This window comes from Harpia harpyja, chromosome 2, assembly GCF_026419915.1.
Source record: "Harpia harpyja isolate bHarHar1 chromosome 2, bHarHar1 primary haplotype, whole genome shotgun sequence".
In the NCBI taxonomy this organism is placed as follows: domain Eukaryota; kingdom Metazoa; phylum Chordata; class Aves; order Accipitriformes; family Accipitridae; genus Harpia; species Harpia harpyja.
Window position 1 is genome coordinate 31,331,981 of NC_068941.1, and position 17,076 is coordinate 31,349,056.

A 17,076-nucleotide genomic window follows, 5' to 3' on the forward strand; every position below is an offset into this window, starting at 1 on the left:
TTTGATTCCTGAATGCTTCTGAGAAGGAAGATTATATGCCTAGCAATCAGTGCAGATATGATTGCTATCTGTTTGAATTTATGAAGTTTTAAAGAGGTGTGTGATATTTTACCTTGACAAATTGCAAAACATTTTGAATTGACAAAATCCAATATCTTTTGGAAGAAAAAACTAAGATTCTGAGACTTGGAAATACCTGCTGTGATCAAGCAGTTAAAGTCCTGTACTTTTTCATTTTGAGATAATGGTTTAACAAAACCAAAATCAAAGCCTCCCAAAGGTACCACCTAGTGTTCAAGCCTGCTTCCAGGCTCTTTTTTGTTCTGTCCTTTTGGTTTCTGAGCACCTGTTAATAATAGGTGCAATAGCTGGGAAGGGAGAGTTTTTTGTTTGTTTTGTTTTATTTGGAATATTCTCCTATTTGACCTCTGGACAAAACTCACTCAGATTCTGCAACAGTGTCCTCCTTCTGTTCAAGACCAGATCTTCAGGGTCACAGAATCCCTGAAGGCTTTTAAAGCAAAAAATAGTCCGTCACCTTTTAGTCTCCATGTTTAGAAGAGTGCCACTGGTCTAAAGTAACCATCTGTGTGTAAGAACTAAAGAACTGCTACTGATCTGTTTCTCTAAATGCAGGTGTGTTTAAATAGGGAGAAAAGGTGTTTTAAAAATTGAATCAGCAAGCTTCAGTTACAGAAACATCCCAGATTACATGAATTTCCAACTCCAAATGCCTGCTCTAAAAGTCAGTCTGATGGCTTAAATGTTAGATTGTGTATAGATCAAGTAAAGAACATAAGAGTATCAGCGAGGTAATTAATTTCTTTTTATCCTTCTTGGTGCTTCTGACATACTTTTTATGCCAGTACAGATTTCCAGACTCTCTTCACTGTGGAAAGTGCTACAATTATTCAGGTGCTGTCTAGCTGCTTCTGACACCTTCCATCATGCATTTCTGCACTTAGATATCTCTCTATTTCCATATTGGAAATTGAGACACTACTGCAGAAATGGCTGATTTCCCCACAAGTATGCTGTAAAATTGTGTTGCCAGAGAAAATAGGTATAGTTTGCTGTGGAGAACACAGGCCTCTGCCTACCTGAGATACTTTTTCTGGCTTATCCATGTATTAGCTTTTCAAAGTAAATGAAAATGGAGACCTCTGCCCAGAGGAGCTTCTAGGTTAATTCTGCAGGAATTCTTTTGTAAGGACTTGCCTCTGTTTCACACCAAGAGTCTGAAGCCTGAATTAGCTTCCTGTTTTTTTCTTCCTGATGAAAATGAAACTGTGAAGTCAGTGGGTCCCATAAGGAACTACCAGTCCTGGTCTTCCAGAGGTCCACTTGTTGGGGTGTACAGTGGTTTCCTACTTCCCCACATGTCCAAGGCCCTTTCCAGTAAGAAGCAAGTACTGTGGCATGTACTCTGGTTCTTTGTCCAGGATGGAGGCAGGATAGAGCCAAGGAGAGCACCAGATGCTGTGAAACAATCCCTACAGTTTGGATGTACTTGCTGAAGGTTGTGGAAGCTGAAGGCTGTTCGTAGCCTATAGGATCACACTCTCAGCAGCTTTAAGTGCCATGGTGCTGTTCAAGTTAAGAAGAGCTGCAAGCCCGATTATAATAAAGGGGATAGAAGCTTTTCTCTTTCAAAAGCATTTTTAACACCTGTATTTGGTAACATGCCGTGGTATTTGTAGATGAAGGTACAGGTTGTCGATAGAGCTGGTAAACTCGGTTTTAACCTGGGAACCAAGAATGGCACAGCTTGAAATTACTTAGTTTTCTATTTTCTCTTCTTACAAGAAGTGCAATAAATTTCTTGAAGAGCACAAGATAGTAGATAATGAGATAACAATGTTTTCCGGCTTGTGTCTCAGAATGTACCAGAAGCCTACTACACGTGTTGAGTAACTTGTGACCTACTCAAATAATGTGTGCCCTGATTCACAAAAAGTTGAAATAATTTGAATGCATTTGGAGTTCTGGGAATGTTCATGTTCTCTTTTCAGTGAAATTGGAAATCCAGTAGCTCTAGTGAAGACGTGGCAATTTACTCCAACTGCGAATCTACTGCCATGTTCTCCTTAATTTGTAATGAAGTTCCGTGTCAATAAAGAAAAAGAAAATCATGTCGCCATCACGGAAACATGGTGGGATGACTCCCATGACTGGAGTGCTGCAATGGATGGCTACAAGCTCTTCAGAAGGGACAGGCAAGGTAGAAGAGGTGGTGGGGTGGCTCTCTATGTTAGGGAATGTTTTGACTGTTCAGAGCTACACGATTCTGATGACAAGGTGGAGTGCTTATGGGTGAGGATGAGAGGGAAAGCCAATAAGACAGATATTGTGCTGGGAGTCTGTTATAGACCGCCTGACCAGGTTGAAGAGACGGATGAATCATTCTACAAGCGGCTGGCAGTAGTCTCAGAATTGTGTGCCCTTGTCCTTGTGGGGGACTTTAACTTTCCAGACATCTGCTGGAAATACAACACAGCAGTGAGTAAACAATCTAGGAGGTTCCTGGAGTGTGTGGAAGATAACTTCTTGACACAGCTGGTGGGTGAGCCAACCAGGGGAGGAGCCTTGCTAGACCTGTTGTTTACAAAGAGGGAAGGACTGGTGGGAGGTGTGATGGTTGGAGGCCGTCTTGGGCTTAGTGACCATGAAATGGTAGAATTTTCAATTCTTGGTGAGGCAAAGAAGGTGGTCAGCAAAACCACCACTATGGACTTCCGGAGGGCTAACTTTGGCCTCTTGGAGGCACTGGTTGAGAGAGTCCCTTGGGAGACGGTCCTGAAGGGCAAAGGGGTCCAGGAGGGATGGACATTCTTTAAAAAGGAAATCTTAATGGCTCAGGACCAGGTTATTCCCATGTGCCGCAAGTCAAACCGCCGAGGAAAACGACCGGCCTGGCTGAATGGGGAGCTTTTGCTAGGACTTAAGAAAAAAAGGAGAGTTTATCATCTCTGGAGGAAAGGGCGGGCAACTTGGGAGGAGTACAGGGATCTTGTTAGATCATACAGAGAGAAAATTAGAAAGGCGAAAGCTCAGCTGGAACTAAATCTGGCCACTAGTGTAAGGGACAACAAAAAATGTTTTTACAAATATGTTAACAGTAAAAAGAATCCCAAGGAGAATATCTATCCTTTAATGGATACAGAAGGGAACGTAGCAACCAGTGATGAGGAAAAGGCCGAGGTACTTAATGCCTTCTTTGCCTCAGTCTTTAATAGTGAGTCCAGTCATCCTCAGGGTACTCCACCTCATGAGCTGGAAGGTAAGGATGAAGAGCATAACATACCCCCCTTAATCCAGGAGGAATTAGTTAGGGACCTGTTACGCCATCTGGACACTCACAAATCTATGGGACCTGATGGGATCCATCCAAGAGTACTGAGGGAACTGGCTGAGGTCCTTGCCAAGCCACTCTCCATCATCTATCAGCGTTCCTGGTCAACAGGGGAGGTCCCAGAGGACTGGAGGCTTGCCAATGTGACTCCCATTTATAAGAAGGGTCAGAGGGAGGATCCGGGGAACTACAGGCCTGTCAGCCTGACCTCGGTACCGGGAAAGATTATGGAACGGTTTGTCTTGAGAGCACTCACAAGGCAACTCCAGGATAAGAGGGGGATCAGGCCCAGTCAGCATGGGTTTACGAAAGGCAGGTCCTGCTTGACCAACCTGATCTCCTTCTATGACCGGGTGACCCGCCTAGTGGATGAGGGAAAGGCTGTCGATGTTATTTTCCTAGACTTCAGCAAGGCCTTTGATACTGTCTCTCATGGCATACTCCTGGAGAAGCTGGCATCTTGTGGCCTGGATAAGTGCACTATTCACTGGGTGAAAAACTGGCTGGATGAACGAGCCCAGAGGGTCGTGGTGAATGGGGTGAAATCCAGTTGGCGGCGGGTCACGAGTGGTGTTCCCCAGGGCTCGGTGTTGGGCCCCGTTCTGTTTAATATCTTTATTGATGATTTGGATGAGGGGATTGAGTGCACCCTCAGCAAGTTTGCAGACGACACCAAGTTGGGAGGCAGGGTCGATCTGCTTGGGGGTAGGGAGGCTCTACAAAGAGATCTGGACAGGCTGGATCGATGGGCTGAGGCCAATTGTATGAAGTTTAACACGGCCAAGTGCCGGGTCATGCACTTCGATCACGGCAACCCCATGCAGCGCTACAGGCTTGGGGAAGAGTGGCTGGAAAGCTGCCCGGCAGAGAAAGACCTGGGGGTGCTGGTTGACAGCCGGCTGAATATGAGCCAGCAGTGTGCCCAGGTGGCCAAGAAGGCCAATCGCATCCTGGCCTGTATCAGGAACAGTGTGGCCAGCAGGAACAGGGAGGTGGTTGTTCCCCTGTACTGGGCACTGGTGAGGCCGCACGTCGAGTACTGTGTTCAGTTTTGGGCCCCTCACTACAGGAAAGACATTGAGCTGCTTGAGCATGTCCAGAGAAGGGCAACCAAGTTGGTGAGGGGCCTTGAGCACAAGTCTTATGAGGAGCGGCTGAGGGATCTGGGGTTGTTCAGTCTAGAAAAGAGGAGGCTGAGGGGAGACCTTATCGCTCTCTACAACTACCTGAAAGGGGGTTGTAGTGAGGTGGGTGCTGGTCTCTTCTGTCAGGTGTCTGGAGATAGGACAAGAGGAAATGGCCTCAAGTTGAGGCAAGGGAGATTTAGGTTAGATATTAGGAAAAATTTTTTTACTGAGAGCGTTGTCAAACATTGGAATGGGCTGCCCAGGGAAGTGGTTGATTCACCATCCCTGGAGGTATTCAAAAAGCGAGTGGACAGGGTACTCCAGGGCATGGTTTAGTGGGCATGGTTAATGGTTGGACTTGATGATCTTGAAGGTCTTTTCCAACCGAAATGATTCTATGATTCTATGATTCTATGTTTCAGACGATGTTGAGAGAGAGGGCAGTAATAACCTTTTTGCCTCTCAGGCAGGGGAGGTTTGCTTGGACCATATACAGAGAATGACATTTAAGTTCTCTGGCATGAGTTCTGATTTGGCACAAGAGAGCTCAGCCTGTCTTAGGTACACAAGGGATATTTGCCTTGAAGACAGGGAATGGCTTCTCTTTTTCCCAATTTCCAATGTAAGTATGTGTGGGTTGGGGCAGAGTGGTGGGAGGAGAAGTTTAGGAAAGCTAGTCGTTGCTTACAGGGGTCTCATTCCCTGTTGAAAATCTTTCCAGATTGTTGGAGTGCCAGTGTGCTTCTATTGCTCTTCTATCCTTGCGGTTCAGATGTTTGGGAGAGCTGTTCGCAAGGGTTTTTTGGCTCTATATGTTGCTGTGTCAGGAAGAATCTGTTTTCTCTTTGAGCCAAGAGAGTTCAATTTCTTTTTAGGTAAGAATGGAGGCTTAGGTTTAAGTTAGAAAGGTGTGACTGTATGCATCTTTAATGTTAGAAAGGAATGTAAGAATGACTAGTTAGTTGTAATTTGTGTCTGGTTTCCATGGCACTTGAAAGCCCTGCAGATCTACTTTCTACAAGAGTTGAAGGTATCATTCCTCTGTGCAGAAAGGATTAAGAGAATTCAGAGGGAGGCCAAGCAGTGGGGCGACCAAAGGGATTAAGTTTTGAAATGTTATGTGGAACTAGCAAAATGTACGCTATGCAAGAGGGAAGGCCAGTAGTTTCCTTAGCTTTCAACCTTTTCAGTAAAGTTGTGTACTGCCTCTCATATTTCATCTTTCTTCCCATGCCATTTAACTGCTCTTCCTGGTGATAAGGACTCTTAAATACCATACAAGAGTTTTTCTGTTTTATCTTCTCACTTTCAGAATGAATTATAAATGAATTTGTGATTCTTTTCTACCCAAGGGCTAGGATTTCTGCTTGCAGACTATTCATGAGAACTTAAAGTGAGTCAGTGATGAGAAATCTCAAAGACTGACACTGATAGATCGACATTTTCAGATTCATGAGCTGCAATAGGATAGAAGCTGTACATGGGCTGTTTTTGTTTCTAATTTCCATGTGGGAGAGTGCTTCGTGCTTTTATGTTTAAAATAGTTTAAAGTAGTGCATAGTAATAAAAATTTGGAAGATCAAAATTTACAATGTTTTCAACTCCTTGGAAAAGAAGTAAATTTAAACATGTTCAGTGTGTGAATCAACCACTTCTTGCCACTGAAAAAAACCCGTATATTATTTTATCCCCCCAAATTGGCTTTAAAGACAGATAAGTAATTTTACAGATGTTTTGCATGAACAGAACACTTCAGAATAACCAGAGAATTCAGGTAAAGGTGTCTCTTTGCAAAAGAAATCTATACTATAATGATTAACCCAAATGCAAAATCCCTCTGTTTTAAGATGTATTGTTTTCCAAACTAGTAGTTTTGTGCTTATACAGTCTTGCTGGGCATCTGTTCAAGAAAGTAAGACCTAATGTTACTGCTTTTACTAGTTATTCAGAATAAGAAGGATGTTATTCCAAAGGATATTGCCTTTTTTGTGAAAGACAGTGGAAAAGTGTAACCTTGCAGTTAAGTCTGCAAAATGTCACATCTTTAAAATGAATTAATATCCATTTTTCATCTTATGTTAAAATGAACAAAATGAACTCACAGGGACCAGGCAGAACTGACTGGGAACTGCTGCTGGCTTCAATTCAGTCTTTCAGGCCAACGGTCAAGGCCAGATCCTCAGCTGGTGTGAATCTTCATAGCTCCTCTGGGAAACTACTAATTGTGATTTTATTTTCAATGGCCAGAGTTCTGCAGCAGCCTTCTTTGTTTCATTCTGGTAGCATGTTCATAGTAAATTTTATAAGGTGTTGTTCTTAAGCTGTTTGGCTGCAAAAGTTTACTAAGAACTAGCAGATGAAGTGGAAATTCTCAGCCTGTGCCTTTCACAGCAACTGTTCTTTTTTCCCTAATACAGTTGCATTGGCCTTAACTTGCAGGAAATCTCAGGAATAGTCTTTGGCATTGTAACCTCTGTACTTCAGTGTCGTGGTTTAACCCCAGCCAGCAACTAAACACCACGCAGCCGCTCACTCACTCCCCCCCACCCAGTGGGATGGGGGAGAAAATCGGGAGAAGAAGCAAAACCCGTGGGTTGAGATAAGAACGGTTTAATAGAACAGAAAAGAAGAAACTAATAATGATAATGATAACACTAATAAAATGACAACAGCAATAATGAAAGGATTGGAATGTACAAATGATACGCAGTGCAATTGCTCACCACCCGCCGACCGACACCCAGCCAGTCCCCCGAGCGGCGAATCCCTGCCTCCCACTTCCCCGTTTCTGTACTGGATGGGACGTCACATGGTATGGAATACACCGTTGGCCAGTTTGGGTCAGGTGCCCTGGCTGTGTCCTGTGCCAACTTCTTGTGCCCCTCCAGCTTTCTCACTGGCTGGGCATGAGAAGCTGAAAAATCCTTGACATTAGTCTAAACACTACTGAGCAACAACTGAAAACATCAGTGTTATCAACATTCTTCGCTCTGAACTCAAAACATAGCACTGTACCAGCTACTAGGAAGACAGTTAACTCTATCCCAGCTGAAACCAGGACAGTATCCACCCCTTATTCTATACCATTGACGTCATGCACAGTTCCCATACCTTTAGTTACATCCTGATCAATCATCACTTTTCCATCCCTTTAAGACATATGAGCAATGATATATATATATATGTATACACACACAGAGATATCATTCCTTTAGTTCATGGGTCATGTTCATAAAATGTTCATTGAGTTCATTTAGTTTCCGACTCTGGGCTCCATCTGTCATACCAGTCTTTCTGGGCAGGAGGGATGGTGCAAAGTCCTCTCAGTCGGTAGAGCAGAATTGGGCTTCAGTGCAGTGTGACAAGCAGGTGACATTTGGCGCAGCAGGAGGATGGTGTGCACCGTTGGATTGTTGCATGCTGGAGTCAGTTCTGGTTCCATCACTACTGCGCTTTGCTCAGTTTTATCACAGTTCTTTTCTTGCTTGATCTAAGTGATTCTTACTATAGTACTATGGATATAGCACATAATTATAGTAAGGATAATATACAGTAGCAGGGTTATATAGCAACTAATATACAGTTTAATTCTGGCTGTTCTCACCTAAAATTAAATCCCCTTGAGGCACACATCGGACTTCCCCATCTTTTCGCATCACCCACCAAGTGCACCCAGGCCCTTGAGCAAAAGCAATCCCACGAATGGGTTTACCTTTGCCTGAGGCAGGAGTAACCCAGACTGTCTTCCCTAACATATTTTTTATGTGCACTACAGGGACTTTATCCCCTTCTACAGTATGTAAAAATTCCGACTGGGCAGGGCCACCCCGATTGGCAGATCCTCTGGTGTTGACTAACCAGGTGGCTTTTGCTAAATGTGTATCCCAATGTTTGAAAGTTCCACCCCCCATTGCTCTCAATGTAGTCTTTAACAGTCCATTGTATCGCTCAATTTTCCCAGAGGCTGGTGCATGATAGGGGATATGATACACCCACTCAATGCCATGCTCTTTGGCCCAGGTGTCTATGAGGTTGTTTCGGAAATGAGTCCCGTTGTCTGACTCAATTCGTTCTGGGGTGCCATGTCGCCACAAGACTTGCTTTTCTAGGCCCAGGATAGTGTTCCGGGCGGTGGCATGGGGCACAGAATATGTTTCCAGCCATCCAGTGGTTGCTTCCACCATCGTGAGCACATAGCGCTTGCCTTGGCGAGTTTGTGGGAGTGTGATATAGTCAATCTGCCAGGCTTCTCCATATTTATATTTCAGCCATCGCCCTCCATACCACAGGGGCTTTAACCGCTTGGCTTGCTTAATTGCAGCACATGTTTCACATTCATGGATAACCTGTGCAATAGTGTCCATGGTCAAGTCCACCCCTCGGTCACGAGCCCATCTATATGTTGCATCTCTTCCCTGATGGCCTGAAGCATCATGGGCCCACCGAGCCATAAATAGCTCACCCTTATGTTGCCAGTCCAGGTCCACCTGAGCCACTTCAATCTTGGCAGCCTGATCCACCTGTTGGTTGTTTTGATGTTCTTCAGTGGCCCGACTCTTGGGTATGTGAGCATCTACGTGACGTACTTTTACAACCAGATTCTCTAGCCGGGATGCAATATCTTGCCACAGTGCGGCAGCCCAGATGGGTTTACCTCTGCGCTGCCAGTTGCTCTGCTTCCATTGCTGTAGCCAGCCCCACAGGGCATTTGCCACCATCCATGAGTCAGTATAGAGATAGAGCACTGGCCACTTTTCTCTTTCAGCAATATCTAATGCTAGCTGGATGGCTTTCACCTCTGCAAACTGACTCGATTCACCTTCTCCTTCAGCAGTTTCTGCAACTTGTCGTGTAGGACTCCATACGGCAGCTTTCCACCTCCGATGCTTTCCCACGATGCGACAGGATCCGTCAGTGAACAGGGCATATTGCCTCTCATTTTCTGGCAGTTTATTATACAGCGGGGCCTCTTCAGCACGTGCCACCTCCTCCTCTGGCGACATTCCAAAATCTTTGCCTTCTGGCCAGTCCGTGATCACTTCCAAAATTCCTGGGCGACTGGGGTTTCCTATGCGAGCCCGTTGTGTGATCAGTGCAATCCACTTACTCCACGTGGCATCAGTCGCGTGATGTGTAGAGGAGACCCTCCCTTTGAACATCCAGCCCAGCACTGGCAGTCGGGGTGCTAAGAGGAGCTGTGTTTCAGTACCAACAACTTCTGAGGCAGCTTGAACTCCTTCATATGCTGCCAATATCTCCTTTTCAGTTGGAGTATAGCGAGCCTCGGATCCTCTGTATCCCCGACTCCAAAACCCCAGGGGTCGGCCTCGGGTCTCCCCAGGTGCTTTCTGCCAGAGGCTCCAGGTAGGGCCATTCTCCCCAGCTGCAGTATAGAGCACATTTTTAACATCTTGTCCTGTCCGGACTGGTCCAAGGGCTACTGCGTGAACAATCTCCCGTTTAATTTGTTCAAAGGCTTGTTGTTGCTCAGGGCCCCATTGAAAATCATTCTTCTTTCGGGTCACTTGATAGAGAGGGCTTACAATCAGACTGTAATTTGGAATATGCATTCTCCAAAACCCCACGACACCTAAGAAGGCCTGTGTTTCCTTTTTATTAGTTGGTGGAGACATAGCTGCTATTTTGTTAATCACATCCATTGGGATCTGACGACGCCCATCTTGCCATTTTATTCCTAAAAACTGGATCTCCCGTGCAGGTCCCTTGACCTTACCTTCTTTTATGGCAAAACCGGCTTTCAGAAGGATTTGGATTATTTTCTTCCCTTTCTCAAAGACTTCTTCTGCCGTGTTGCCCCATACGATGATGTCATCAATGTATTGCAGGTGTTCCGGAGCTTCACCTTTTTCCAGTGCAGTCTGGATTAGTCCATGGCAAATGGTGGGGCTGTGTTTCCACCCCTGGGGCAGTCGATTCCAAGTGTACTGGACACCCCTCCAAGTAAAGGCAAATTGTGGACGACACTCTGCTGCCAGAGGGATTGAGAAAAACGCATTAGCAATGTCAATTGTAGCATACCACTTGGCTGCCTTTGACTCTAGTTCGTATTGAAGTTCTAGCATATCTGGAACGGCAGCACTCAGCGGTGGCGTAACTTCATTCAGGCCGCGATAGTCAACTGTTAGTCTCCACTCCCCATTAGACTTTCGCACGGGCCATATGGGACTATTAAAAGGTGAGCGAGTTTTGCTGATCACTCCTTGGCTCTCCAGTTGGCGAATCAACTTGTGGATGGGAATCAGAGAGTCTCGGTTGGTGCGATATTGCCGCCGGTGCACCGTCGTGGTAGCAATTGGTACTTGTTGTTCTTCAACCCTCAGCAACCCCACAATCGAAGGGTCTTGAGAGAGACCAGGCAGGGTAGACAGCTGTTCCGTGCCCTCCGTCTCCAAGGCAGCTATACCAAAAGCCCATCAATACCCCTTTGGGTCCTTAAAATACCCTCTCCTGAGATAGTCTATGCCAAGGATGCACGGAGCCTCTGGACCAGTCACAATGGGGTGTTTCTGCCATTCATTCCCAGTTAGGCTTACTTCAGCTTCCAATACAGTTAACTCTTGGGATCCCCCTGTCACACCAGAAATAGAAATGGGTTCTGCCCCTTCATAACTTGATGGCATTAAAGTACACTGTGCGCCGGTGTCTACTAGAGCCTTATACTCCTGTGGGTCTAACGTGCCAGGCCATCGAATCCACACAGTCCAATAGACCCGGTTATCCCTTTCCTCCACCTGGCTGGAGGCAGGGCCCCTCTAATTCTGGTCAGAGTATCCAGTATTCACTTCTCGTAAAATTGGCTCAGAAGTCCCTTCAAGAGGATCAGAAATAAGATCAGCCCTTCTACTCTGTTTGGAAACCGGAGCGGCATTTTTCCTGGTAGAATCCCCTTTTGTGGTGTTTTTTCCTCGCAGCTCACGTACCCGTGCATTTAGGACCGAGGTAGGTTTTCCATCCCATTTCCTCATGTCCTCTCCATGATCACATAAGTAAAACCACAGGGCACCTCGCGGTGTGTACCTTCTATATTCTTTCTCTTGGGCAGAGGAGCGCTCACTCCTAATAGCTGAGACATTGGTCCTTACAGGTGGGCAACAGGACATCTCCTCTTTGAATTGCTGGAAATCCTCGGACAGCTTCTCCACAGCCGAAATGCAGGCTTGTAGGGAGGAGGAGAGATTCTCTTCGTATTGACGGAGTTGGCGAGCCACTTCATCCACTGTCGGTGCCTCTTCGTCTTTCCAGGTCATTATTGCCAGTGAGTTGGCATAGGACGATGGTGCGCTCCGTACAAACTTCCGCCACATGGGTCGTGTGCATTGGACTTCGTCTGGATCTTTGGGTAATTGTGGGTTGTCCGGATCATGATGAATTGTCTCTAGCACAGCTAATTCCCTCAGATATTGGATACCTTTTTCCATGGTTGTCCACTTGCTTGATTGACATATAACATCTTCCTTAAAGGGGTACCTTTCCTTCACACTTGACAGGAGTCGCCTCCAGAGGCTGATGGCTTGTGTCCCTTTTCCAATTGCCTTGTCAATGCCACCTTCCCTGGCAAGCGATCCCAGCTGCTTGGCTTCCCTACCTTCTAATTCCAAGCTATTAGCCCCATTGTCCCAGCATCGGAGGAGCCAGGTGATAATATGCTCACCTATACGGCGGCCAAAATCTTTTCGCATATCCCGCAGCTCACTCAAGGATAGGGACCGGGTTATTACCTCTGGTTCTGCCTCTTCCTCCTGTTCCCGTGATGACCCTGGTTCGCCTTCATCCTTCGCTAAGCGAACTGATTTTTTTGTATATTTCTTTTTCTGTACGGGGGCAACTGATACTGGTGCAGGTTGGTCCACTGGTTCAGTTGCAGTACCGCTCGCCGGGTCTTGGATAACCGCAGTGTCTGTTGCCAAGGTTTGGGTAGCTGCTGTGCTCGTTGCTGGGGCTGGAGGGACCTCAGTGCCCGTTGCCGAGGTTTGGGTAGCTGCCGTGCTCATTGCCGAGGCTGGAGGGGCTGCAGTGCCTGTCGCTGAGGTTTGGATAGCCACAGTGCTCATCGTTTTGTTGTTAGGTCCAGAGACCTTCTCTTCCCCTTGAGGGTACTGAGTGGTGTCGAACAGGGCTCGATAGGCATGGGCCAGGCCCCAGCACGTTGCAGTAATTTGTATCTCTCTGGAGCTGCCGGGGTGACAGCATACCTTTTCCAAATATTTTACTAGTTCTTCTGGATTCTGCACTTGTTCAGGGGTGAATTTCCAAAACACTGGAGGTGCCCACTTTTCTAGGTACTTGCCCATACTACCCCACACACCCTGCCACTCATAATTATCCAGCCTTGGGGCAGATCTCTGGGTGATTTTCTTAAATAGTTGTTTAACCTTAAATGAGAGCTGAACCACATTCAGAAGCATGCTAATTCCTAGCAGTAGGGCTAGGACCGTGCTGGTCCCAACATCCCAAGAGTATTCAAATTTTTCAAAATTCTCAAACACCATTGTAACTGGACTGAAGGAGAAAGGAGAGGGGAAGAAAGGTATCCCACCCATAGACTGGTTTTCCAAGGAGGAAAGGTAAATGGTATAATTATTAATAGTTTCCCACAGATGGCTTCCACAGTATAAAGGTGACAATGCTGGGTGCAAGTACCGGATTAATCCCACAGCCGACGACTTTATCATACCATAAACCAGTGTTATACAATACATCAAAGCGAAAACCTTAATCCACCTCCCACGGATGATAAGCAGCAGAAGAGGGACTACATACAGCAAGCGAGGTGATACATAACAGAACTTTAAAAACCAGAGCAACAACTCTAAGAACACATAAATCAACATAATGACCAGCAACTATTAGACCGATATAATGAATGCTTATAACAAATTTGTTTTAACAAGCTCTGGTCAGGTTTGTCGTTATCTCAACCCTTCGTGCCCCACGTTGGGCGCCAAAAAGGACTGTCGTGGTTTAACCCCAGCCAGCAACTAAACACCACGCAGCCGCTCACTCACTCCCCCCCACCCAGTGGGATGGGGGAGAAAATCGGGAGAAGAAGCAAAACCCGTGGGTTGAGATAAGAACGGTTTAATAGAACAGAAAAGAAGAAACTAATAATGATAATGATAACACTAATAAAATGACAACAGCAATAATGAAAGGATTGGAATGTACAAATGATACGCAGTGCAATTGCTCACCACCCGCCGACCGACACCCAGCCAGTCCCCCGAGCGGCGAATCCCTGCCTCCCACTTCCCCGTTTCTGTACTGGATGGGACGTCACATGGTATGGAATACACCGTTGGCCAGTTTGGGTCAGGTGCCCTGGCTGTGTCCTGTGCCAACTTCTTGTGCCCCTCCAGCTTTCTCACTGGCTGGGCATGAGAAGCTGAAAAATCCTTGACATTAGTCTAAACACTACTGAGCAACAACTGAAAACATCAGTGTTATCAACATTCTTCGCTCTGAACTCAAAACATAGCACTGTACCAGCTACTAGGAAGACAGTTAACTCTATCCCAGCTGAAACCAGGACATTCAGTAATGGCTGCCACAACAATGACTAAGAGAATGACGATAAGAAGCTCTGCCTGAGCACTAATTAGTAGTTATTGCCACTCTTTTTATCAATTAAGGTAGATAGCATGGGAGGGGGACACTGCTTAATCAGAAGTTAGATGAATTTCCCGTCATAGTTAATCTGTTTTCTTAGCTGGTCGTTCTTTTATCTAGGTGATTCATCAATACTAAAGCATTGCAGATTTCAATACTAGTACTCTAGAAATTGCAGTCTTTATGAAACACTCCTCAACCACACAGGAACATGTTTTCAGAATTACACTGTGTGCCAGTTACACACAGAAAATGGGATCAGCAGGTAGAACACAGGCTCCACTGAAATGCAGATGAATACCTTGTATGAAACCTGTGCTTTCCTCTTCATGTACATCTGCTAGTTCAGGTTTTCTTCTTAAGTTCTTTATGATGTTAGACTGGTAAGAAATTGGTTTGCGGGAGTAAGGAAGTGATCGCCCCCCTGTACTCGGCACTGGTGAGGCCGCACCTCGAGTACTGTGTTCAGTTTTGGGCCCCTCACTACAGGAAAGACACTGAGCTGCTGGAGCGTGTCCAGAGAAGGGCAACCAAGTTGGTGAGGGGCCTTGAGCACAAGTCTTATGAGGAGCGGCTGAGGGAACTGGGGCTGTTTAGTCTGGAGAAGAGGAGGCTGAGGGGAGACCTTATCGCTCTCTACAACTACCTGAAAGGGGGTTGTAGTGAGGTGGGTGCTGGTCTCTTCTGTCAGGTGGCTGGAGATAGGATGAGAGGAAATAGCCTCAAGTTGTGGAGGGGAGGTTTAGATTGGATATTAGGCAAAATTTCTTTACTGAAAGGGTTGTCAGGCATTGGAACAGGCTGTCCAGGGAAGTGGTGTAGTCACCATCCCTGTAGGTATTTAAAATACACGTAGATACGGCACTTAGGGACATGGTTTAGTGGTGGACTTGGCATTGTCAGGTTTACAGTTGGGCTTGATGATCTTAAAGGTCTTTTCCAACCTAAATGGTTCTATGATTCTATTCTAAGTGTTTAACGATTCTTATAGGCGCCAAAGGGGAAATACCTGTTCTTAGGGACAGTCTTGGAACTTCTTTTGTCCCACAGAAATATAGAGACAGTACCTCCTAGAGGCCTTCTAGTTACAAAGAGCTTTCACTTCACATAGGAAGTATGGAAGTTTAGAAAAACAGGACTTTGGGGGGGCAGGGGTTGCAAAGCTTTGGAATAAGAGAGTTTTTGTATGACAGTGTATTGCACCATTGTGACGTTTTTGCTGTATAACTTTTTCAGTATACAAAAACATTCACTTTTTCATTATATTTGTGTTAGGCATTTTCATTTGGTGTTTGCGCTCACTGTCCATAAACTCTGATACCTTGTAAAATAATCATTACTGCTACCCCAGACCTGCAAATTGAAAATGCCCAAGCTTTCTATTTCATACATTTTTTAAATGTTAAGCAACTGAGTCACTAGAAGTTGAATACAAAAACACCTTGAGAGGCTTTTGCTAATGTATCACACCCTGAATTACTGTGCTTTGAAACTGCAACTTTAACCTTTACAGGGCAGAATTATTTCTTGTTTTGAAGCTTGCTGAAGCACAATGAACAGAGTAAGCTTAAAAGGAAAATATAATTGTAACATTAGAAGGGAGGTCTAGGAAGAATTCTGGACTCAGAACATTTGTTCTAACTACATTTAGGTCAATATTTTCAGGGGTTTTTTTTTGTATTTATTCCAGATAGTTATTTGTCGAGGTCCAACTGAAGTGTCCAACTTCATTCAGTCATTTCTGTGATGCCAAGTTTTGACATGTTACAAGCTCTGGAGGTCTGCTGATTTCAGAAAACAGTGATTGAATAATGGCATTCATAGTGGAAATATTTTACCTTTTAAAAACAAAATTGCACAGACTTTTATGAACATTTGTTTATCCTTGGTTACCCAGTTTTCCAAGTGCTTAAGTAACTATCAACTATTTCTTCATCTCCAGAGAAACAGATAGCCGTTGAATTTCTTTGGAGCAACGCACCTTCTTTTTCCATCTGTTGAGGAGCCATTTGAATGAGAACCTAATTCAGTGAAGCCCTGCAATAGCTTGTCATAGCTGCCTAGCTAGATTACTCTATTGCACATGATGGCAAAGCGTTCTTCTGAAGTGTTCATGATATCTGAAACAGTGAGAACTATTTTTAATTTTTATTGTATTTAGTTATCTTCCTATTCTGGGCAACTCTCACAACTAAAATTTTCAGCCCTGTCAGTCTCTTGCTCAGAGAATGTAGGTAACATAGAAAATAGGCACTTTACAGCAATTCCGGAGTGTTTTACAGCTTTTTGAAGTCTTTTTCTGTTAGTAACTTAATTTCAGGTTTTCTATTTAAGTGGCTGCTGGGAGGCTTTTGTGGGGGAGGGATGGAAGCTGTCAGTGGATGACCTGCTAAGTTTCCAGTGGCTTTGAGCTTCTTTCCCAATGCTAGGGAGCAGTGCTTTAAAGAAAAATTGTTTCTATTCAGCTATGTTTTACAGTCTGAACATTCAAAGACATTATCATGTGTAAATTGTGAAGTGTATCACTTTAGGTAAGCTTTTAATTGCAATTGGTTTTCTGAGCGTACCTTTTCTGAAGGTAGATGTATCGTTGAGGACTGTTCTGGTCATCAAGCAGCATAGTAGCTCAATGGGCATGAGACACCAGAGCCTTTACCAGTCAGAGTAAAGGCTTAAGTACCAGAAATGGAAAACTGCTAATTGTATAAAATATTTATTGATAAGTATCTGCTGCTTCTTTTCTCTGATTCATTTTAAAGGCACAATAAGAGCAAGACTATGCTTCTATGTAAATATTTTCTTATTCAATAAATCCTCTGGAGGAGCTGGAATGATGGCAACGGTGAGGGGGAAATTCTGGGGAAAGGTCTTTTCCTGGAGACATCTGCAATGTCTTGAATTATATCCATCCCACAGGCTGACAGCTGCAAGCAGCAGGCACAAAGTGCTCAACAGAGCAGCACATTTAAC

At 45.0% G+C, this 17,076-nt stretch overlaps 1 protein-coding gene across 1 annotated transcript in view; it reads left to right on the forward strand.

The window, feature by feature from the left end:
* The window catches only part of COL25A1 (collagen type XXV alpha 1 chain), a 335,707-nt gene that overhangs the window by 236,240 nt on the left and 82,391 nt on the right, over positions 1-17,076 (forward strand). The gene's annotated exons all lie outside the window — the stretch shown is intronic.